This window comes from Culex quinquefasciatus, chromosome 1, assembly GCF_015732765.1.
Source record: "Culex quinquefasciatus strain JHB chromosome 1, VPISU_Cqui_1.0_pri_paternal, whole genome shotgun sequence".
NCBI lineage: Eukaryota > Metazoa > Arthropoda > Insecta > Diptera > Culicidae > Culex > Culex quinquefasciatus.
Genome location: NC_051861.1, coordinates 42,914,633 through 42,938,524, shown reverse-complemented (window position 1 = coordinate 42,938,524; position 23,892 = coordinate 42,914,633). Strand labels below are relative to the sequence as shown.

At 34.9% G+C, this 23,892-nt stretch overlaps 1 protein-coding gene across 5 annotated transcripts in view; it reads left to right on the top strand.

The window, feature by feature from the left end:
- LOC6049262 (5-hydroxytryptamine receptor 1) overlaps nucleotides 1-23,892 on the top strand; it is a 181,225-nt gene that overhangs the window by 122,409 nt on the left and 34,924 nt on the right. The window contains exon 4 of one of the 5 annotated variants that reach the window (XM_038255790.1): nucleotides 4,305-4,337. The exons of the other annotated variants lie outside the window; for them this stretch is intronic. The gene's annotated coding sequence lies outside the window, so the exon portion shown is untranslated. The remainder of the gene's footprint in view (nucleotides 1-4,304; nucleotides 4,338-23,892) is intronic. 5 annotated transcript variants of the gene reach the window in all.

Here is a 23,892-nt window from a genome sequence, read left to right as displayed (position 1 = left end):
GCTGACAAGCTGAAAAAAAGTCACGACAATGACCAAAGGAAAACAAAAAGTTTTATTAAGCTTTTGCGAATTATGAATGTGGTGTGGGTAGGCGGTGTTGGGGTACAAAATTTATTGTCATTGTTGGTCACTTTCTTGCAAATTGTTTCCCAAATCCCTCGTCCGCAAGTTTCCGGCGGTAAATTTATGCGTCGATCCCTCGTCGATATTTTGATCCCCTGTTAAGTCGACTTCATAAAAACTGCCTCTCCTTCTTCATTGTCCGCAATGACTGCTGAGTATTGTACTCGAATTGTTTCCATTTTTTCTGTCTTCAACTCCCTTGGGACAACTGCCTTCTCTGAAGTGCCTTTTGTCGAGTCTCTCCTCGGTACAGCAGTCTGCTGGGTTGGTTCGTGGAAAAGTGGTCCGCGATTTCCTGGACTTTCACTTGCTTACCTTTTTCAACGAAGAACGACGACAACGACGTGATGCCATCCCCTGGGGGTCGATAATCATCATATCCTGCTTATTTACAATGGCTCAGGATCTGCGAACCTCCGCCGCCCTCTCCATCTGGTAAAGCTCATACGACGGTGACGACGGATGGTTTCAAAATGTTGTGTTTATCTGGTCTGTTTGGCTGAGTGCAATAGGAATTTCCCACGTGTTCTGGATGTTTTTTTTTTTTTGCTCACAGGATGTCCCACCAACTAGAGGTTTCGACGCGGGCTGTATAAAGCTTTATGATAATATAACGAGCTGTTCCAGCCTTATTGCAAGAAAAGATTTCCATTGCTGTGATTTTCTAAAAATAACTCAACTCAACTCAACTCAACTCAACTCAACTCACTTTTTTCGATGTTCTTTGGTTTTATTTGATTTTTTTTTTGGTTTTCTGTGGTTTTCTTTGGTTTTCTTTGATTTTTTTTGGTTTTCTTTGGTTTTCTTTGGTTTTCTTTGGTTTTCTTTGGTTTTCTTTGGTTTTCTTTGGTTTTCTTTGATTTTTTTTTTGGTTTTCTTTGGTTTTCTTTGGTTTTCTTTGGTTTTCTTTGGTTTTCTTTGGTTTTCTTTGGTTTTCTTTGGTTTTCTTTGGTTTTCTTTGATTTTCTTTGGTTTTCTTTGGTTTTCTTTGGTTTTCTTTGGTTTTCTTTGGTTTTCTTTGGGTTTCTTTGGGTTTCTTTGGTTTTATTTGATTTTTTTTTGGTTTTCTGTGGTTTTCTTTCGTATTCTTTGATTTTTTTGGTTTTCTTTGGTTTTCTTTGGTTTTCTTTGGTTTTCTTTGGTTTTCTTTGGGTTTCTTTGGGTTTCTTTGGTTTTCTTTGATTTTCTGTGGTTTTCTTTGGTTTTCTTTGGTTTTCTTTGGTTTTCTTTGGTTTTCTTTGATTTTCTTTGGTTTTCTTTGGTTTTCTTTGGTTTTCTTTGGGTTTCTTTGGGTTTCTTTGGTTTTATTTGATTTTTTTTTGGTTTTCTGTGGTTTTCTTTCGTATTCTTTGATTTTTTTGGTTTTCTTTGGTTTTCTTTGGTTTTCTTTGGTTTTCTTTGATTTTCTGTGGTTTTCTTTGGTTTTCTTTGATTTTCTGTGGTTTTCTTTGGTTTTCTTTGGTTTTCTTTGGTTTTCTTTGGTTTTCTTTGGTTTTCTTTGGTTTTCTTTGGTTTTCTTTGGTTTTCTTTGGTTTTCTTTGGTTTTCTTTGGTTTTCTTTGGTTTTCTTTGGTTTTCTTTGGTTTTCTTTGGTTTTCTTTGGTTTTCTTTGGTTTTCTTTGGTTTTCTTTGGTTTTCTTTGGTTTTCTTTGGTTTTCTTTGGTTTTCTTTGGTTTTCTTTGGTTTTCTTTGGTTTTCTTTGGTTTTCTTTGGTTTTCTTTGGGTTTCTTTGGGTTTCTTTGGTTTTCTTTGATTTTCTGTGGTTTTCTTTGGTTTTCTTTGGTTTTCTTTGGTTTTCTTTGGTTTTCTTTGGTTTTCTTTGGTTTTCTTTGGTTTTCTTTGGTTTTCTTTGGTTTTCTTTGATTTTCTTTGATTTTCTTTGGTTTTCTTTGGTTTTCTTTGATTTTCTTTGGTTTTCTTTGGTTTTCTTTGGTTTTCTTTGGTTTTCTTTGGTTTTCTTTGGTTTTCTTTGGTTTTCTTTGATTTTCTTTGGTTTTCTTTGGTTTTCTTTGGTTTTCTTTGGGTTTCTTTGGGTTTCTTTGGTTTTATTTGATTTTTTTTTTGGTTTTCTGTGGTTTTCTTTCGTATTCTTTGATTTTTTTGGTTTTCTTTGGTTTTCTTTGGTTTTCTTTGGTTTTCTTTGGGTTTCTTTGGGTTTCTTTGGTTTTCTTTGATTTTCTGTGGTTTTCTTTGGTTTTCTTTGGTTTTCTTTGGTTTTCTTTGGTTTTCTTTGATTTTCTTTGGTTTTCTTTGGTTTTCTTTGGTTTTCTTTGGTTTTCTTTGGTTTTCTTTGGTTTTCTTTGGTTTTCTTTGGTTTTCTGTGGTTTTCTTTGGTATTCTTTGATTTTTTTTTTTTTGGATTTCTTTAGTTTTCTTTGGTTTTCTTTGGTTTTCTTTGGTTTTCTTTGGTTTTCTTTGGTTTTCTTTGGTTTTCTTTGATTTTCTTTGGTTTTCTTTGGTTATCTTTGGTTTTCTTTGGTTTTCTTTGGTTTTCTTTGGTTTTCTTTGGTTTTCTTTGGTTTTCTTTGGTTTTCTTTGGTTTTCTTTGGTTTTCTTTGGTTTTCTTTGGGTTTCTTTGGTTTTCTTTGGTTTTCTTTGGTTTTCTTTGGTTTTCTTTGGTTTTCTTTGGTTTTCTTTGGTTTTCTTTGGTTTTCTTTGGTTTTCTTTGGTTTTCTTTGGTTTTCTTTGGTTTTCTTTGGTTTTCTGTGGTTTTCTTTGGTATTCTTTGATTTTTTTTTTTGGATTTCTTTAGTTTTCTTTGGTTTTCTTTGGTTTTCTTTGGTTTTCTTTGGTTTTCTTTGGTTTTCTTTGGTTTTCTTTGGTTTTCTTTGGTTTTCTTTGGTTTTCTGTGGTTTTCTTTGGTATTCTTTGATTTTTTTTTTGGATTTCTTTAGTTTTCTTTGGTTTTCTTTGGTTTTCTTTGGTTTTCTTTGGTTTTCTTTGGTTTTCTTTGGTTTTCTTTGGTTATCTTTGGTTTTCTTTGGTTTTCTTTGGTTTTCTTTGGTTTTCTTTGGTTTTCTTTGGTTTTCTTTGGTTTTCTGTGGTTTTCTTTGGTATTCTTTGATTTTTTTTTTGGTTTTCTTTGATTTTCTTTGGTTTTCTTTGGTTTTCTTTGGTTTTCTTTGGTTTTCTTTGGTTTTCTTTGGTTTTCTGTGGTTTTCTTTGGTATTCTTTGATTTTTTTTTGGATTTCTTTAGTTTTCTTTGGTTTTCTTTGGTTTTCTAAGGTTTTCTTTGGTTTTCTTTGGTTTTCTTTGGTTTTCTTTGGTTTTCTTTGGTTTTCTTTGATTTTCTTTGGTTTTCTTTGGTTATCTTTGGTTTTCTTTGGTTTTCTTTGGTTTTCTTTGGTTTTCTTTGGTTTTCTTTGGTTTTCTTTGGTTTTCTTTGGTTTTCTTTGGTTTTCTTTGGTTTTCTTTGGTTTTCTTTGGTTTTCTTTGGTTTTCTTTGGTTTTCTTTGGTTTTCTTTGGTTTTCTTTGGTTTTCTTTGTTTTTTTTGGTTTTCTTAGATTTTCTTTGGTTTTCTTTGTTTTTTTTTTATTTTCTTTGGTTTTCTTTGGTTGTTTTCTTTTTTTGTTTATCATACACTTTAACGCTAAATCTTGAAATGCTTCATATGCTTTCATTAAATGTTGAAACTGGATAGCAAATACCAACCAACGATCTTCAAACATAAATCATCAATTTTGGGTATAATTTTGTTCTTGAATTTCTTAGATTTCCTCTTGAAAAAGACATATTCTATAATTAAAATTAAAAAAAATATATAATTTAAAATTTATTTTTTTAATCGGATTGAAATTTATAATCCACAAAATCTACCCGCAATTTCCACTGGAAAATTCCAGTGGTCCCCTTTCCACAGTTGCTCGTTAATGCTGATGGTACCTGAAGCAACGAATTCAATCATCAGAAAAGTTATCTCTGTCATCCGGAGGGGCTACGTGGCCATGGCGCCCACGCACACGTTACTCCCAGGATGGGGATACGTATATTATGTGGAACAAGTGTATTTTACAGCGAACAATTTGAGCATGAATTTAAGAGTATATGTCAGTGTACGATTTTTTTTGAGTTGGAAACAAACGGGATATTATCTTGAGGATTTTTGAGCATTTGTACCAATTTTCCAAGTAATTATTCTTTACTCGTTACATTTTAAAGACATTTTTTCTTCTCTTTGCAGGTAATACACATATCTTGATGAAATATATAAACAGTAAGTATAACTATCCACGTTAATAAACATTTTAAGAATAAAAAATCAAGTGGTTACCTGTACTTACTACAACATTACTTTGAAAGGTAAACAAAGGTATTCTTGAAAAATCTACCTGATCATATTCATCTCCAGGACCCCATTTACTTTTGTTTACTACATCCTGATCACACACTAGACCCAAGAAGCTCTCCAAAGCTCACTCAATTCAATCAGGATTCACATAAAGTGATATCAGAACAAAAAAAAAGTACGGGGTACGGAAAAGCTGTCCTCAAGCCAAAAGGAAAACTTTACACCAAAAGTAAACAAATGTTGGGAAGGAAAGAGCATAAACCAGATATTAGGAATTCAAACAAAGAAACGGAAAGCAAAACGTTTGTCTGCGATCCAAAAAATGAGCTTTCCGGAGTAAGGCAGACAAAAAGACATCTGGAAAAGTTTTGCATCATCCATCGGTTGGCGTAGAACGCAACGAAAACAATTCCTCTAGGTGGGGTAAATTGGAGATTTTTGTACTGATTTGCAATCTTCAACAACTATAAATCCTCGCTTGTAATTCAAAGTGGTTTGATTTTTATTTCTAACTATCAAATTAACAACCCTAAATGGTATTTCGCAAAAGCTGCTCAACCACAGTCTAAAAAATACAAAGTTGATTTCCTACATTTTCCCAGCTGTTGACAATAGAGCGAAGGAAATCTCGCCCGAGAAAAAAAGCAAGTTGATGTCGTTTTCCTTCACTGCTTTCCTATTCAAAACATACGAAATGCTTTTTATTTTGTTTGCTGCTCGATGTAGCAATTTCTCCAGTTGGGATGTTTTCTTTCAAAGAAGCAGAAGCGCATGGCTCATTTCACGTTGAATTGATTTGGCGTGGTGGAAACTTTGTTGAGAAGGAAGTGAAGGTTGACTATTTATTGTGATTTTTTTTTTTGAAGTTTTGAAATTTGGAAAAGTAGTCAAAACCTGACCACAGTCGTAAACTTAGAAACGTTGTAATCTCACCATTCAAATTTCCCCAGACAGTCATAATTACGCACACAATTTCCCACCAAAAGACACATCAACTCAAACCCATCAGAACCACCGGCTCCTGTCTGCTCGTTTCTTGCTCCCACACCGCAGAAGCGCGATAGCAAAGATAGAATTCGGTTGCGTTAATTAGCGCTCGGTTTATCACATTATGAATTCTTAATCCCGCGTTCTGATACTGGTACACGCGCACGCCATCCACCCCTCAAACCACCCACGCGAGGATCATTTCGGGGTGGCCGCATAATCTTCAGCACGATACGACGCGTCTTCGTCGTCGCGAAGTGTAGTTTCCAACTCCGGCTTCTGCTTCTGTATACAGCTAATTTGCGATTCCGCTTATGTAATTACAAAATTAGCATAGCCGGAAGGGGGGACGGGGGCGGGCTCTTGCCGCAAACACACCCACTCTCGTTCTCGAGCCGTTTTTAGATGGAATTCTGAGGAGAACCTGATCCTCCGGCTTTAGTAAAGTTACACTCAGTAGAGTTATTATGTTTCTTTTTTACTATTTTGAACAAACACTTTAAATTTGTCTAACAAACGGAGTACAAGCTTAAAAGTGTCAAACTAAAACCTGTCAAACATCTGAGCATTTAGTGTAGTAGCAGGTGCTTGGAATGCTCTTAAAATGCAACTGAGTTCAAACATACGAGAGCAGTCTCTTCAGGATATGAATTGTTCTTTATCTTCTTCTCAAACTTATAGTTTTGGGGATAAGTCTACAAGCAAACACTAACTACTTCAGCTAAAAGTGGTATGAATATGTGCCTTTTCGAGCCAGAAGCATTTCCCTCTCACAAACAAGAATGCTCATTTCATTCCTAACTTTAGTTTTCGGCTCTTTTGGGCGCTGTATTATTTGAGATTGAAACGTGTGCTACACGTCTAACAGTGTGACAGCAGAACTGTCTGTGAGCAAAAGCAGCAGCGGCCGTTTTCGTGTGGTTTGCCGCACTATCGATTCTCGAAAGAGATTTCTGAAGCCGCAACAAGACGACGACGATGATGATGATAACAACCCTATTATGTTCTTCGTAGAGCTGCTCTTTCCCTCATCTATGTCACAAAGAGAAAATCCCAGATTGTGGCTCAAACATTCCAAATCGACAACCTTTGTGTCATACCTGCCTGCAAGACCGCAATCACGTGGAGACACGGTGGCCATTTGTTATGACCTCCACACACACCCACACCTAAATACAAGAACATGAGCACAAATGACACGATTTCACTGAGGCTGTCAGTTCTACCAATGTTCTGTCTCTATTGTCAGGTATTTTCCCAATCCGAATGGCACCGTGAAGGCTATAGAATTTCGAGTAAAAGAACTCAATTAAGGCTCACTGTATACCTGCTGCCAGGTTGGGGTTGTGGCATTTTTATGGAGCGAAACATGTACGCAACTAATCGAATTTCCAGCTTAATTTATCTGTAACAAGTAATAAAAGCTTCTGCGGGTGTGAGCCTCTTTGAGATACATAAATACGACTGGTTTTGACATAAGAAATAAATTGGACATTATATTAAGTAAATATACAAAAAAACTGCTCAATTCCGTGAATATTTTTAGACGATTTTACTCGTTATTATTTCAGTTATCAAGCTGTATATTATATTTGATGATATCTTAAATCTGATTTACCTAAATAGCGAATTTTTCAACTTCATTTTTCGCTGTAAAATCAAATTTGCAATCAAAAAGTACTTCAGTGAAGTTTTGATAAAGTGCATCGTTTTCAAGTTAAGGCCATTTTTATGTAACTTTTTTGAAAATAGTCGCAGTTTTTCATTTTTTTTAATTAGTGCACATGTTTGCCCACCTATGAAAAAAAAAATTGAATAGCTTAGAAAATTCTCTATATTTTGCTTTTTTGAACTTTGTTGATACGACCCTTAGTTGCTGAGATATTGCCATGCAAGTGTTTAAAAACAAGAAAATTGATGTTTTCTAAGTCTCACTCAAACAACCCACCGTTTTATTACGTCGATATCTCAGCAACTTATGATCCGATTTACAATGTTAAAATATGAAACATTCGTGAAATTTTTCGATCTATTAGAAAAAAAAATTTCAAATTTTTTAAACCAAGACTAACGTTTTAAAAGAGCGTAATATTGAATATTTGGCCCATTTAAAATGTTAGTCTTGATTCAAAAATTTTGAAAATATTTTTTTCGAAGAGATCAAAAATTTAACGAATGTTTTATACTTTAACATTGTAAATCGGAACATTCGTTGCTGAGATATCGACGTTAGAAAATTATGGGTTGTTTGGGTGAGACTTGGAAAACATCAATTTTCCTGTTTTTAAACATTTGCATGGCAATATCTCAGCAACTAAGGGTCGTATCAACAATGTTCAAAAAAGCAAAATCCATACCTACAACATTGCCGAAGATACCAAATCGATCAAAAAATCCTTCAAAAGATACAGATTTTTGAATTTTCATACATCGTTTTTGGATGGACAGCTGCCAAATTTGTATGGAAAATTATATGGACAAACCAATGATGCAAAATGGCTTCTTTGGGCATACTGAAAGCACCAAAAAAGTTTCTGCAGGATTAAAAAATGCAAAAATTAAAATTCAAAAAAAAAGCCCGATTTCGTAGAAAACTGCTCAAATCTTTTCGAAAACAATATTTTGATATTTTTCAAAATAATTTTTAACGTTTCAACAGGGCCAAACATTATTACGCCCTTTCGATGATTTTTTAAACATTCTGGAAATTTTTGAAAAGTTGTCCCCAAAAATATATCAAAAAATGAAAAAATAGTGTTTTTTGCAAATCAAGTTCATGTTTAAAAATCAAATGGGACATTGAAGAATTTATTATCACCTTTTTGATTAATTTGTCATTTCAAATTTTAAAAAGGAAGTATGGGTGATGAAGGGGTTGTTACAAACATTTCAAATGAATGAAGTAGTGAGTTGAATATTTTTCTATTTTGATGTTTTTAAGAGGTTATGGAGTTAAATTTCCTCTCCATCGGTTCTACCATTTTTCCTTTCATTTGAGTTCAAAAAAATAAAAATCAAATCATTTGAAATATTGAAAGGTATTAGAAGTATTGAAAGTATTTAAAGTTTTTGAAATGTTAAACAAAAATTTAGTATTTAATTTATCTGAAATATTTCAAGTACTTAAAATATTTATTGTCTCTTATGTCTTAGTATTTAAAGTTTTCATAGTAAATAATGTATTTATAGTTTTAAAGTATTTAAAGTAATTAAAATATTTCCATGAAGAATTGAAAGTATTCAAAGAAATTCAAGTATTCTGAGTATTCAAAGTAAAAATATGTATCAAAATTTAATACCAATTCAAAGTATTCAAAGTATTTATTGTATTTAAAGTTTTTATAGCATTTCAAGTATTTAATGAATTTAAATTATTTAAAGCATTCAAAGTATTTAATGTATTTAAAGTTGTTAATGTATTACAAGTATTTAGTGCCTTAAGTATTTAAAGTATTCAAAGTATTAATAGTATTTAAAGTTTTTAAATTATTTAAAGTTTTTAAAGCATTTATAGTTTTCTGGGTATTTAAAGTTTTTAATGTATTTCAACTATTCCAAATATTCAAATGGAGTTTTTAAAGTATTTAAAGTATTTTAAATATTTGAATTATTCAAAGTATTTATTTTTTTAAAGTATTTGAAGTATTTAAAGCTTTAAAGTCTTTTAAGTATTGAAAGTAATGCAATGTAATGTATTTAAAGATTTTAAAGTATTTAAAGTTTGTAAAATAATTTAATTTTTAAAGCATTTAAAGTTTTTAATGTATTTCAAGTATTTCAAATATTCAAATAAAGTTTTCAAAGTATTTAATGTTTTTAAGTATTTCAAGAATTTAAAGTATAAAGAGTATTTGAAGTATTGAAAGTATTGAACTTATTAATAGTATTTATGGTTGTTAAAGTATTTAAAGTATTTAAAGTGTCTAACTTGTGGAAGGACACAGAGCTCTATTTGCTCTCCATCTGCATTGACTATTTCTTATTCCTGATATTCTGTTTTTCTTTTGCTCTTCCTACCATCTGTCTCTTTTATGTCCTTGTGAGGGGATCATCGATCTATCCGCATTGACGTACTATCTTTTCATTTTTCTTCTTATCTTTCTTCTTTTTTTCACTGTTTTTTCACACTTACTACCAGTCTTTGTGGAGGGTCTCGTGGCGCAGGGGTAGCGGCTTCGGCTGCCGATCCCGATGATGCTATGAGACGCGGGTTCGATTCCCGCCTTATCCACTGAGCTTCTATCGGATGGTGAAGTAAAACGTCGGTCCCGGTTTCTCCTGTCTCGTCAGAGGCGCTGGAGCAGAAATCCCACGTTAGAGGAAGGCCATGCCCCGGGGGGCGTAGTGCCAATAGTTTCGTTTTACCAGTCTTTGTGAGGGGATACTGAGCTCGATTTGCTCTCCATCCGCATTGACCTGTTCTCATCTATGATTTTCCTTTTTATTAGTAGTTAAAATCAAAGCCGGGGATCGGGGAGGGAGCATCAGGGCAGTGAACGGTATGCTGTAATGGCGGACACTGGATGTGGATAGTGGAAGACCAGAACTACGTCAAAGGGGAGAAATAGTTTATTAATTATACAATTCTACAGTCTCCAGCTGTCTGCCGCGCCCTTTTAGGCCCCCAACAGGGTGCGAGCCCTGTTTTTCAGCTTTGTCAGACTTTTTTTCGGAGTTATTGGAGGTTACTGTCGGAAGGAGATTCTCTTCCCCTGAGGACACCGTGAGTGATTTTGCTTGTTCGCGTCCAACCATCCCCTTTTGGCCCTTCATACGACAGTAATTTGAAGATGCTCCCTTTAAGTCTGAGCCACTGTAATTCTAGGCAACCGCTACATAGGTCATCCTTGTGGCTCTGTTGGTTATACCATCAAATCAAATCAAATCAAATCAAGTTCATGTTTAAAAATCATGTTATTTTCAGTGTAGTCCTTATCCATGCCTACAACTTTGCCCAAGACACCAAAATTTTTTTTCAAAGGTTACAGATTTTTTAATTTTCATATATCATTTTTGTATGGACAGCTGCCAAATTTGTATAGAAAATCATATGAACAAACTTATGATGCAAAATAGCATCTTTGGGCATACCGAAGGCACCAAAAAAATTCAATTACAAAAAAATATATAGACCCAAATCTCAAAGAGTCGCTCCTACTTGAAAGTAACTAACTAGATGGCGAACATCGATATCGATGAATTTCAGTGTAAACGTTGGAGTTACTAGAAAATTTTTTATAGCATGCTGCATCCTTTTTTTCCCTTTATAATCAATCGATGATGTCAATAAATCAAATAAATTGAGCTGAGGATTTCGTCTACTTCTTTTATGTTTTATGCAGGTAAATTAAGTAATATCAATATTAAATCCTTAAAAAAGCCAACCATCTGCGATGTTTCAGCATGGCATTCCTGCATGACATCCCTCTGGCGGATCGCCTCGGCCAGCTGGTAAACAACGAGTTCACGGCGGATGTTTTCTTCGCGGTTGGCTCCAACCGCCAGCCGATGTACGGCCACCGAAACATACTCAGCGTCGGCAGTCCGGTGTTCAATGCTGAGCTGAACGGAGATTTCGTCGACGCCAAACGTAACAGTTTAGGGTAGAGTAGTCATCAATGAGACACGGGGAACAATGATAAAATGGCTCTCACAAGTCGTAGTTTCAACCAATCAGGCTCATATTTGGGGGAAAGGTGTGTCTACTGGATACACGTCTGCCATATTAGTGGCTTTGGTTATGGACACTCCTTTAAAAAGTTATTCATAAATGTTTGATTCTGGGGTGTAAAAGTAAATTATGGACAAAAAATACTTTTTCGCTAGTAGGCTGCCATTTACACCAAAACTAATATTTCTTCAAATTTCTTTCGACGTTCCATAGGGATTGAGTTGGGCTACAATGTCCTTTCATTAGATTTAGCCAAAATTTTGAATATACCCAGAATCCAGAGCTGTCTCATTGTTCCCCACTCATTTCAGCCCATGGGTAACAATGAGACACATTAATTTTTCTTCGATAAACTTTTCAAAATCGATGTAAATCTTTCAAAACATGAATTAAACGTGTTTTTTAGCATATTTATAGAGTTAAAACTTCATTTAACCAAAAATACAAAGTTATTTGGTACACACTTCGAAAAAATCGTGTAATTTTCTGTCTAATTGATGCACATAACTGGAGCGTCAAATAAGACTTAAAATTACATCTGTTTTAGATATTACATGACCCAAACCATGAATCGATATGGTCGTGTAAAATTACACTAAACGTAATTTTGGTGAGAACCATTCCTATAAGAATTATCTGTTTCTTATTAGAAAGAGAAAACGCCACTTTAATACTGGAATAAATCATTTTATTTGCACTTAATCAACTTTTTTTTCATACGCAACACTTGACATGGTTCTCTCTCGGTTTTCGGTTCCGGATTCGATGAACTAACCTCCCAGATGGCTTGGGAAACCGAAACAGCAACCGGAGTAAAGTAATTTAGCCCGTGCAGCTTCTGGTCCACGGTATTTAATCGGTCCTGAAGCTTCTCCTCCTTGGCATGGCTCCTTGGAATCTTCGAGCTTGAGAAGGCCATGGCCGCTTAAAACGTCTACAGCGGCACCAACAATCGTTCACTTCCACTACTCTTGGCCAAGTCCTGTAGGGTACCACAGTTCAAGGTGCTTCAAAAAGTGGTCGTGGCACATAATAACCTGGAACATTTCAAAACCAAAAAGTACATCAGTTAGATTTCTAAGTATTTCACAGATAATATTTCCACCTACCTTTTCAATATAGTTGATTGGTCTTCTCAAACGAAAACTGAAGGAATTTCCGGCCAAATCAAATAAAATTAGGACACATTTTTAAGCGATCGACAATTCTGATTTTCGCACCGCAACCACAACAATCAACATGGCGGCCGCCGCGTTGCACGTTCAAGCAAGAGGCATCAAGAGCACGTAAAATTGAGTCAAATTACACTGAATATTACATCGGAAAACACGCTCCAACTATGTGCATCATATTAGATGTAAATTTATGTCATTATTGATTTATTGTTAGGTGTTATGAGATGTGTTGGTCTGGTTCTCGATTTTTTTGATATTGGATCAAAACACACATAATTTTACATCAAGAACAGATTTACATGAATAATATTTACGTTAGATTGGCAATTCCGTTAAATGTAATATTCATAATTTTTTAGTGTGTAGTAATATATGGATTTTACAAAATTTAAATACTTTTTAGTGTAACTTTTGTTAATAAATGTTTCATGTTGACAAAATTGCCCTGAAATGTTCAAGGCAAGTCACCTGCAATGGAACAATACAAAAACATGATGTTTTACTTGAAAAATGTTGATTTTCGTAGAGTGTCTCATTGTTCCCCAGCTGTCTCATTGTTCCTGCCAAGTGCGTCTACAATGAGACAGTTGAATAACTCTGGCTGTAGATGTCAGATCGATCTCATATTTTGGTCAATATAAGAACACATTAAAAGAAAGAAAATGCAACAAAAAGCGCATTAAAACACGCTGATAAAAAAAATTAGAAAAATCGCTGAAAGTTGAAAACCAAAAGTGTCTCATTGATGACTACCCTACCCTACTTAATCCGATCGTGGTGACGGACGTGGAGGAAGATGTTTTTCTGCAGATTTTAAAGTTTATCTACTGTGAGAGTGCCATCGTGAACCAGCAAAATGTCGTCGATATGTAAATACTATGCATCGCAGATATATTTGCTAGGCAATTTGAGCAAAAAAAATTTCAACGCTAGTCGCAAGCACGAGTTCAAGAAGGTGAATGATGATTGCTTGGGCACCATTTGCGATAATACGCTGGCAGTTCTTATGGGCACGAATCTAACAACCTTGCAGCGGACTTCACTGGAGATGATCGTTAGTAGTTTGAAGATAAATTGTACGGAAAACCAGTTGCTGGATGCAGTTTCCGGCTGGGGGAAAGCTTTTCCGAACGAAAACACAACACCACTTCGTTTGATGATCCTCAACCAGAAGCATCGAAGCTTGAGGTGCCACAAACTGCATGGTTTCGATAGTGTCTGCACTGCCAACAGTCCGGAAATCTATTTGAAAATCAAAACTTTAAGAAAAATTGCCATTTACGGAATCGGCGTTTACGTTGGCGGTTCCGGCCTTCAAAGATATCGAGCAGAAGTTAAGCTTTCGGCTAAAGTGATTCGTAAAAACATTTATCAGTTTTCCTCAATTTTGTCAAAGAATGATAATACTAGTTATTATGGAACAACTAAAGTCACGGTACTGGAAGAAGTGTATGTTCAGGACATTATCTTCAAAAAATGATCGTTGGCTCCGGCCAGGAATGTATTATTTCTAGAAAGATAACATTAACTAAATCAGCATCTAATGTAATGTTTAGTCTAAACCAGTTTAAGCCGTATGATTTGCCACAAGGTGTGAAGATTTCTGGCTGGGATTTATTCAGTGGTGACGAAAATAATTGTGTTGCGTATATTATGTATAATGTTGTGTAATTTGAGTTTTTTTTGCATGTGTTATATTTTGAAGTTTTTGGAAGTTGTTCGTATTATTCTGTGAAAACAAAACAAATATTTCTAGCTGCATTGCGTTTTCTTAATTTGACATATCACTAAAGTTGTAAACAGTTGACCTAAATACATCTATTTAAACTGATCTAAACTTCATTAATTTTTTATAATATATCTAAGCTTAATCATGCACATCACAAACAACGTTAATACCGTTAACCAAATGGAATCAGACAGCGTATGAAACCACCAACAAACCTAAACACGTCCGACGGCACGCCTTCCTAGCGAAAAAAGGAGGCCTTTTTGCCATCATTCCACCTGGACTGGCTTGGTGTTGTGGAAGGCTGTATGCCGGCCCACAAACAAGAAAGTATACATTAGTTATTACCCTCGGTTGAGGTGCAAATTTAATGCCCAGGCTGGGTTTGTTGACGGTTGCTTTTCTGGTGCTGAAACCGGTGACGACGGCTCCTGTCGTCCTTTTCATTACAAATGTGGGGTAGGATGGAAAAGTCCTCCGTTTAAAGTAAGGCTGGCTTGAGTTGGTCAATAAAACGTTGAAAAATATTATTGTTTTCGTACCGACCAGCCACACTTTAAACGAAGTCCATTATAACTTCGGGGTCTCAAATGCCACAACGGGGAACAGCACCGGAACTGGGGTTTCCCTTTTGTGGAGCAAACACAGCCAGGTGCAAAAGGTATTATTACAGGCCAGGTGAGCAGCGCGCTCTGTGAAAAGGTGCAACGGATGGAGCACTGCTCTCAACCGTAACGGAACCTAACAACCTGCGGAGGCCAACATCGCTTTTGTCCTTTTCAATGGTGACTTTTGAGTGGGAAGGGATGTTGAGGAGGATAAAAAAGGTTATACACCGTACTAATTTGTCCCGCACGGGTCGTTTGGCGTGCTAAGGTAAGTTCTGCAAGATAATTTAATGTTTCGAATTGTTTGAACACAAATTGTTATGATTATCGAAAAGGTATCATTACAATGTATATCGTCAACGTGTTAGTTAAAAATATGTTTTGGTTTTAGGTTACAAATTTAAAGCCCATTTTTTTCTCAAAATTTAACAAGTCAAAACATTATTACAGTTATTCTACTTAAGTTAAAAGAAAATAAGCATTGCAAAAAATCATTATTCGAAAAAAAAATTTTTTTTTGTGGTATCAACATGTTGCCTTCCTCACTGAGGTAAGGCTATAATCCTGCTCTAAAAATTAACTTTTTATTAAAAGCTCGTATAGTCATCCCACAAATTCTAAACAGGACCGGGCCGTGGCTAAACGGCTACGGCTCCCGCCTCATAAGCGGAAGATTTAGGGTTCGATTCCCGACCGGTCTCCTTGAAATTTATCGACCATAATTGAAATTTGAATATGAACAAAAAACGAACGGAATCAGGAGGGATTCGAACTCTCACACCTTTGGTTTGGTAGTCAGATGCTTTAGTCATTCGTCCACCGAGGGGTTGACACCCCATGAGTGAATTAATCCGTAGTGGTGAATTGATGTCACAAGGTCATTTGCTATATAATACAACAATCCCTTCCCCAACAATTCCCATACACACCACACAACATTATAATTAGGGTTAGTGAAATTTCACGATTTCGCGGACAGTGTGAAGTCCGTGAAATTTGGCTTTTTCTGCGAAATCCCGTGACATTTTATGTTTGTGTGAAACTGTAACGATTTTTCTCAAAATGATTTATCTAGCTCAAATAGGAATAAACATAATCTTATGAACTACTGTAGAATTAAGTGAGTGAATACCATTGTTCAATTACTAACATAGGGTTAGTGATTTTTTGACGGTTTCGTGGACGGTGTGAAATTCGTGAAATTTGTCAATTTTCTCAAATCATGTTTGTTTTCCAAAATAACAACATAATAAATATTTCGTCCATACAGACTTAATATGAAACATTTGAAGATTTGTTCAGATTTTTCAGTGTTTTTAGAAACTTACTATGTTTGGTAATTTTTTCATTCGCTGTAATAACAATTTTACTGTTTTTTTTATTTGAAAGGTATGGTCTCAAAGGAAATGAAAAGAATCATGATTTGTTTTATCAAAAAAAAGGAAAGCTTTTAAATCATTTTTTAGAAACTTTACAGATTTTTCTGAGTCCTGTTTAGTTTTAACGATATTATTATTTGGGTGGACAATTCCCGTGAAAGTTAAAAAACTACTTGTTTTGCTTTCATTTTGTATAAAAATTTGGATTTCATTACAAGTTATATTATTTTTTACTTTTGATTTAAAATTTAAATTTTGAAAAGGGAGATAAAAACCTTAAAAAAATGTTGATTTGCTAAATATCGCAAAAAAAACAAATTATTTCACTCATTTTTGCTGAACAAGATTGTTAAACCTTGCTTTGATTTGAAATTCAATAAAATGAAGCAAATCATTGAAAACTTTTTAACTGTATAAGTCGAATATTGCAAAAAGCAGTTCAATAAATGAGAATACGCATGCCCGACATCTTATTTCAAAATATAATTAGAGCCCATCCATAAACAAGGTTGAAGTTTTTTTGAAAATAAAGAGATTTTTTTGTGTCAAGTTGAAATTTATGAAAGATTTTTTGTTTATTGAAGAATAATATAGTTCTTCCCGGATGCTTTCTTCGGACTGGCTGCGCTTGTGTTCGATTAGATTAGATTATATTAGTATAGTCATCCCACAAATTCGGAACGGTTTACAGATCGGCCAACGTTCAAAAAATCATAGAAAATCGATAGTTGAACATAACGATTTGTTTTTATCTTCATGTGAAAGCTTTTCTTGCGATCTTTCGATTGAAGTATTGACCGGCTGTATTTTTTACGTTTTAAATCTAGTTTTTAAAGAAAAACATTGAAATCCACAAATTCGGAACACTTCTTTCTTACGGATGTAAAGAAACTTTGGATCTCTCCAGGAGTACATATTTTGAACCAAATTATTACTTGACACACTGAATTGAATGAAACTCATGCTAAGTGATGTTTTATACATGGTCTGGGAGGCACAATAACATCCCACAATCATGGAACAGGCAATTTGGAGGCCGTGTTTTGCAGATCTGGATAAAATTGTCTTGAAATGAAGTTTTTTGTTCAAAAAGTACTTCTTTTACTAGTTATATAGCAAGAAAATGTCCCCCTGTACTTATCGACTCAGAATCGAAAACTGAACAAATGTCTGTTCATCTGTGTATAGGTGTATAAGGTGTGTAACTATCTTGATAAGTCACAAATTACGACCATTACAAACTATGACTATCAAGACTACTAATACCGTTATTAGATTAGTATGATTAGAAAATGAAGTTTTACCCCACCAACCTTTGCAGAAATGATTTTTTTTTTCGTAATTTTGTCTCTGAATGATAATGATTCTTTTTTTTTCAAATTTTCAATTTCAATTCCATAAGTTTTCATGAAATTTATCGCAGATCAAAAACAGCCTCGTTTTCAATTATAAAATTAATTAATCGTTGATCAAACGATTCGCAGCCCGTCTGAACTATTTCCGCGAACTCTTTACACTGTTTATGCCCTTACCTTTATAATCTCAGGTTCAATCCTAACACATATCGCACCCCTACCCCCCTCCCTCTTAAGGTCGTGCATGAAAACTTTATTGATATTACCAAGGCACCGCTGTAAAACATTCATCTGGCGGCCAAGTGGCCTACGCGCTCTCATCGACGTTTTGGTCGGGGTTGTGCGATATGCTGGCAAAACGACCGCATACAATATCGTGCAGACTTAATGCCATGAAAATTAGCCCCCAATTTGTGGCCGGCCAGACCACACCGGCAGTGTCTTGAAACGGCGATGAAAAGCGTTTTGCTCTGGGAAGGGAAAATTTATTTCTCCCTGTCAGTAGCCTTTAATTTTGCCTTGCCTCAAGGGGATCGTAAAATTTATTGGTAAATTAAATTTTGATGTAGTTCCGTTTCTTGGGGTGAAATAGAAGGGGGAAGCGGAAAAAGGTGAAGGCTTGACCTTAAATTTTGAAGAAAGCGCATTAAAATACCAATAGACCAATCAAGAACGTTTGAATTCTTGAAATTTAACAGCGATTCGGTTGTTCAACGTGGAGTTTGTACACAGAAAAAAAATGATGGTAATATTCATCAGGAAATGGTGACAGATTTCGTGGCTAAAAAAATGATGAATTTTACCCCAGAAAATGATGAATTTTCATCAGTTTTAGATGAATATTCATCAGGTTCACATTTTTACACATTTTTTGTGTAATATAACTCAAAAAAGAAGTAATATTCAACCTATCAAATTTTCAACATTCCAAAATTCAACTTTTTTTTCTGTGTAAATTGTCTCGTACAGGTTCACATTACTAATAAAATTCACAAATAACTAAATGTCATGCACTTTCCCGTCTGGCAACAGGAAACAACCAGAAACCCTTATAGTTTTCGCTATTTTCCAATTTGTGGCAAACAAATTTCCACTAGTATCACTCTCTCTTCTAGCTAACCACCTCAACTGACAATAGCCCCGTCAACGTCAGTGTGTGTATGTGTGCAGGCTGTCCAAGAGGAATTTTAAGCAAATTAGTCTCTTCCGGCTGCTGGGCCAGCTAAGTACCACATCCCCACTTACCCAGAATCAACGAGAAAGTGAGGTTTTTGTTTGTCCATTGCCCGGGCAAGTGCATACCAATCAAGGTCTTCCTCTCACATTCTGTGTAAAAAAGTAGCGAGCTCGGATGCCAGAAACAGATACCAAGACTTGAGTGGAAAGTAAGCAAAAACTTGCCCCACAAGTAACTCTTGGTCCTGGTTCTGGTTATTTTAGGAGGAACACTCAGTTGCAGTTGAAAATTCGAATGGAAGTATGTGTCAAACTTGATTTATTCAGGTCCAATAAACACAATTTTCAACAGGCAAAAAAAAATATGTTCATTGATCCTTTCTTCAAAAAAAAAATACTCTAGATTTGGAATCAATATTAGGCCATTTCAAAACTCCAGATGTCATTTCCAAAGGTTCTGATTATTCCAAAAAGACTCAATCACTTCCACACCAATCGCTACTGAATGCTTTCTCTTTGCTCTCCTTCTCACTGCAATCGGGCTCAGAGAGGCTGATTGTGCTATGTCGCTCAAAGCAGACTCGCAATAGTCTGCGATCGGCTTTATTTTGATCATTTATAAAACTGCTTGATTGATTTTAGACACATTTGACAGCAATTTCCACCATACCAAATATAAATTGACGGTAAACTGTGGTAGTGCAGGCCAAGTGAGCGCCTCGCTGGTATTTTGTTAAATTCTCTCCTCTCTGAGCATTATTCGTTTGTGACTCGGTTCGATGGACGGAGTAGGCATAGAAATTCATGAAGTATTTGTTTTGCTACGTGAAGCGATTGTTCAAGGCAGGTCTTGTTCGCTCGCGAATGGTTGCGCTCTCCAGTCGGCAAAGATTCGTTCGGCGATGAGTGAGTGGTTTCTGATCTGAGAGCCGAAAATCAGGACCCTTGATAAATCCCCATACCTTCTACAACTTGTAGATTTTAATGGAGATTTTTCACAGAATTCAAGTTAAAGACGAATCATTGGGGTTGTGCCGAAAATAGCGCGTGGCCTGTTTTAAATAAAAATCGTGATTTTTGTTTATTTTGAGCAACGCGCACAGTTTCAAGTTTGATAAAAAAAAAGTTGTTTTCAACTTTGCTCCTCGTGTAGGATTGAACAAGAATGACACTTTTGTTGATCTTATTCTTCAAATCGCTTGGCATTGATGCTGGAATTAGTTTATGTATGTATGTATGTATGTATTAGTACCCCCGTCTTGGCAGGACTTGGCCATGACCGCAGTATGTTTCAACTGAGACGGTTTGGTTAGTGACCGACTTATATCGTATGGACCTTAATAGATTGTCATTCTCATTCCAACCATTTCTTATGATATGATTAAAAAGACAATGAAACTCATGTGACTTGGGCCAGGCGATCCACGACTCCCTCGTCCAATCCATAAAACATATGAAGGCCCTGGGATTTTATTTTTTGAGAGGGTTAGTATTTTTTGGGGGTTGTTAGGCGTTTGAAATATATGTAATATATATAATAAATATAATAAATGCAATAAATGTAATCAATATAATAAATATAATAAAAATAATAAATAAAATAAAAATAATAAATATAATATACATATAATAAATATAATTAATACAATAAGAGATCATAAACATGAAATATATGAATAATACAAAAAAAAAAATAAAAATAATATAACGTAAGAATTTGACACATTGTTTCGAAGTTTCAACTCACAATATTGTATCTGAAATAATGGATAAAAAATCAATGCGTATTTAAGCAGCTATACTGCCCCTGATCGCATAAACGTCCCATATGCATTTTCATCACTTTTAAGTTATTGATTGAGTTTTGTTCAAAATCGTCATTCAAAAGAGCATATAACATCCAGTACTTTGTTCTAGAAATCAGGAGGAAATCCTTTTTTTTTTTCGCGAGTACTTAACACATAGACTTATGTATGGGACAAACTTCAAATCGACGTCGGCGTGCTAACATGTCGCACCCGCCATTTTGACGTTCCGAGAAAAACGCGTTTTAATGTTTGACCTTGAATAAACAAAAACGAAAGCACGCAATGTAAACAATAACAAACACGTTTTGTTTGGCTGACCATTCTGTGCATTGTCCCGAAGTTTGGTTGAAGTTGGTTGCTGGAGACCCGAGTTATAATTACAAATGTTTACGGTAGTCTAACTTGTACGTGCGTCAAACGCATCCTGACCTGAAATCCCTTTGCCCTTTGTCACACTTACATCAATTTTCAGGGAGTGACAAGATAGCACGACAGGATTAAAACTTCTTTTATATGTAGAGTGACAAAAATTTTCGGAGCTTTTTTGGTTTTCATTTAATATCTCAGGATTGAAATCGAATTTTGGGGATCTGTGAAGGTCAAAAGATGAGGCATTGTGAGCTGCACAAAATGGCGTTCTTAACTCAATTTGGCCCAAAATGCACGTACGACAAGTTAGCACGATGGCGACGAAATGCGTTTTTGTCAGCTCGCTGTTTTTGCATATGGGACATTTATGCGAACATGGGCAGTATAATTTATTAAAATACCATACACATAGTAGGCAAAAAAAAACAATAGCTTAAGCTAAAACCAAATCAGAGAGAAATGTAGGGCATGAGAAGAAAAACCTTGTTTTAATTGGTAGTTATAATCTGTCCCGATTTTGGCAGCATTTGCTGCCAAGCTGTTAAAAATAATAATAATTACTAATTCATCAAATCTCTAAGTATTAACCATTAAGGATATCATGAAAATATTTATTTAATTATTAAAATAATCTGTAAATAAAGCTAAGTAAATATAAAATTGGTGCCAAAATCGAGACAATACAAGAAAGTAAAGTGAAATATTCAATGATAGTACTCTCCATTATGAATCTGAAATTTAGAGTAACTGAAAACGTATTTTAAAAATATATATTAAATCTAGCCACCAGATTGATCCAAACCTGTAATATTTGAGATTACAACAATTAAACAGATCTCGAGTTAGTTTTCAAAAGCTCTTAGGCGCCAGCTGTAAACAAAGTCGTATTTCGGTTCTCGATCAATTCACGTATTATCGAATTCAAAGAGGCTTCGAAATGTTTATCTACACTGCACATGCTCTATATATGCAAAAAATAAAAATTTTATTTATTTCAGAAAAAAAATCAAATAAGTGTCGGAAGTCGCGATGGATGTTATAGAAAAATGTTGATGCCAAAATTGTGACTTGAAATTGACCAATGTTTTTAATTTATGCAAACTTTGAAAGGGAGCTATATTTCAATTTGGTAGATACATAAAACGTCCAAATTTTGACAGCAACATTAATTTAAAATAAAACCATACAATACATAACACTTGCAATATTGAATGCCATAAAGACACAGTTCATTGAATCGAATTATTTTAAATTTTATATCAATAGAACAAAAGAAATATTGATTCCAAAATAGAGACATCAAAATTAATAACAACTGCATATATTTGATGAAAATCTTCAAGATGTATCCAAAAGTGAGCCTAAAATTCATTGAAACAATTTAAATAATGGATCCAAAATCTTCAAACTTGACTCTAGTTTAAAAATCATGTGGTCGAAACCCCTAAATTTTTCGTTGCAAATTAATAAAACGCTCCCAAAACCCAACAACATACACCCACAAAAATGTTCAACATAGAACGAACTCACCCAAATGATCGCAGTAGGCGTCGGACGTCAGCTCTTCAATTTTTGCATCATCGTGTCCTTCTGTGGACTTTTTTATTCCTTTCAATCCGCCATCTTTAATTTCTTCACCCAGAACCAGCAAATGATGCTACCTTGCCACAAACGCGTGCTAGGAAAAGCTACTTGCGTGGGTCCAAAAAGATTATTTCCAGCTTCTTCCACGTTCAGAACATCACTTTGACCCCTTTGTTCTTCCTACTTTAAACACTCGATTAAATTCAAATAACCATAAAAATCCGCCGAAAACCTTGACCATTTGGAAAATACGAAAAAAGCACTTCCTCCCGCGACTCAGTTCATGGTTTCCAATCAACTTTGAATGCTATTTTTTCACAAAATATTACACTAATGCACTTTTTCCCAAACAGTTTCCTCTTCTGACCACGCCAAAGCACCTCCCAGAAACTACACAAAACCAGCCATGTCCACAGAAAAAAACAAGAATTGGGCAGTAGTAATCCGGACTTCTAACCGGAAAACCCCGTAAAACGGCAAGTCACCATCAGCACTACAACTGCAATCACAATGTTGGATAAAAAATCAATTCAAAACTAGTAATATTCAAATTCTAAGACAATAAAACGAAAAAAACGCGGAGCAAAAACATAAAACCTTGATGCTGGAATTAGTTTATTACACTAAAAGTGAGGCAATTTGCTGGCAGCAATGTCTACCCTATTGTATTGTATCCTACTAAACCATGGTTACTTTTCGACTAATTTCGACAAGGTCATCTATTTTTACATCAAATTCATATTTAAAAAGGAATGCTTTAATTCAAAACTGTTTATCAATATACCCCTTCGAAAATGTGAAAATCGTTAAAAGTTTTCTAAGTAAGGTTAACAACCGAATTTCACAATTTACGGAACTGTTTGTTCTCTGTGAAGTTTCTTTTTAGATACATTTTTATTGTTTCTGACAAGATTAAACGAGTTGAATAAATACGACGAGAACTAAAACAATCAAGTTTTGCGTCGAGATGAATTTTTATTTCTAGCGATTCCAGAAATCGCACTTTGAAATGATTTTTGCCTTCCTCACTGAGGTAAGGCTATAATCCTGCTCTAAAATTGAACTATTTATTAAAAGCTCGAAAATCCACCTTGATGTATACATATCGACTCAGAATCGAAAACTGAACAAATGTCTGTGTGTATGTGTGTGTGTATGTGTGTGTGTATGTGTGTGGGTATGTGTGTGGGTATGTGTGTGTGTATGTGTGTGTGTATGTGACCAATAATGTCACTCAGTTTTCTCAGCACTGGCTGAACCGATTTTGACCAAACCAGTCGCATTCGACTTGGTTTAGGGTCCCATACGGTGCTATTGAATTGTTTGAAGTTTCGATAAGTAGTTCAAAAGTTATGTATAAAAATGTGTTTTCGCATATTTTCGGAAGATGAATAAATGGCAGTAAACTGAACCAAACATCATCATGTTATACATCGTTATTTAGGTAATTGAAAGACCTTTCCAACGAGTCCACAACATTGAAGATCTGGTAACCCTGTCTCGAGTTATAACCACTTAAGTGATATTTATGTACTTTTTTGTAGCCGGATCTCATTTAAATGTATGTAAACAATGTCCGGATCCATCATCCGACCCATCGTTGGTTAGGTAATCAAAAGACCTTTCCAACGAATCTACA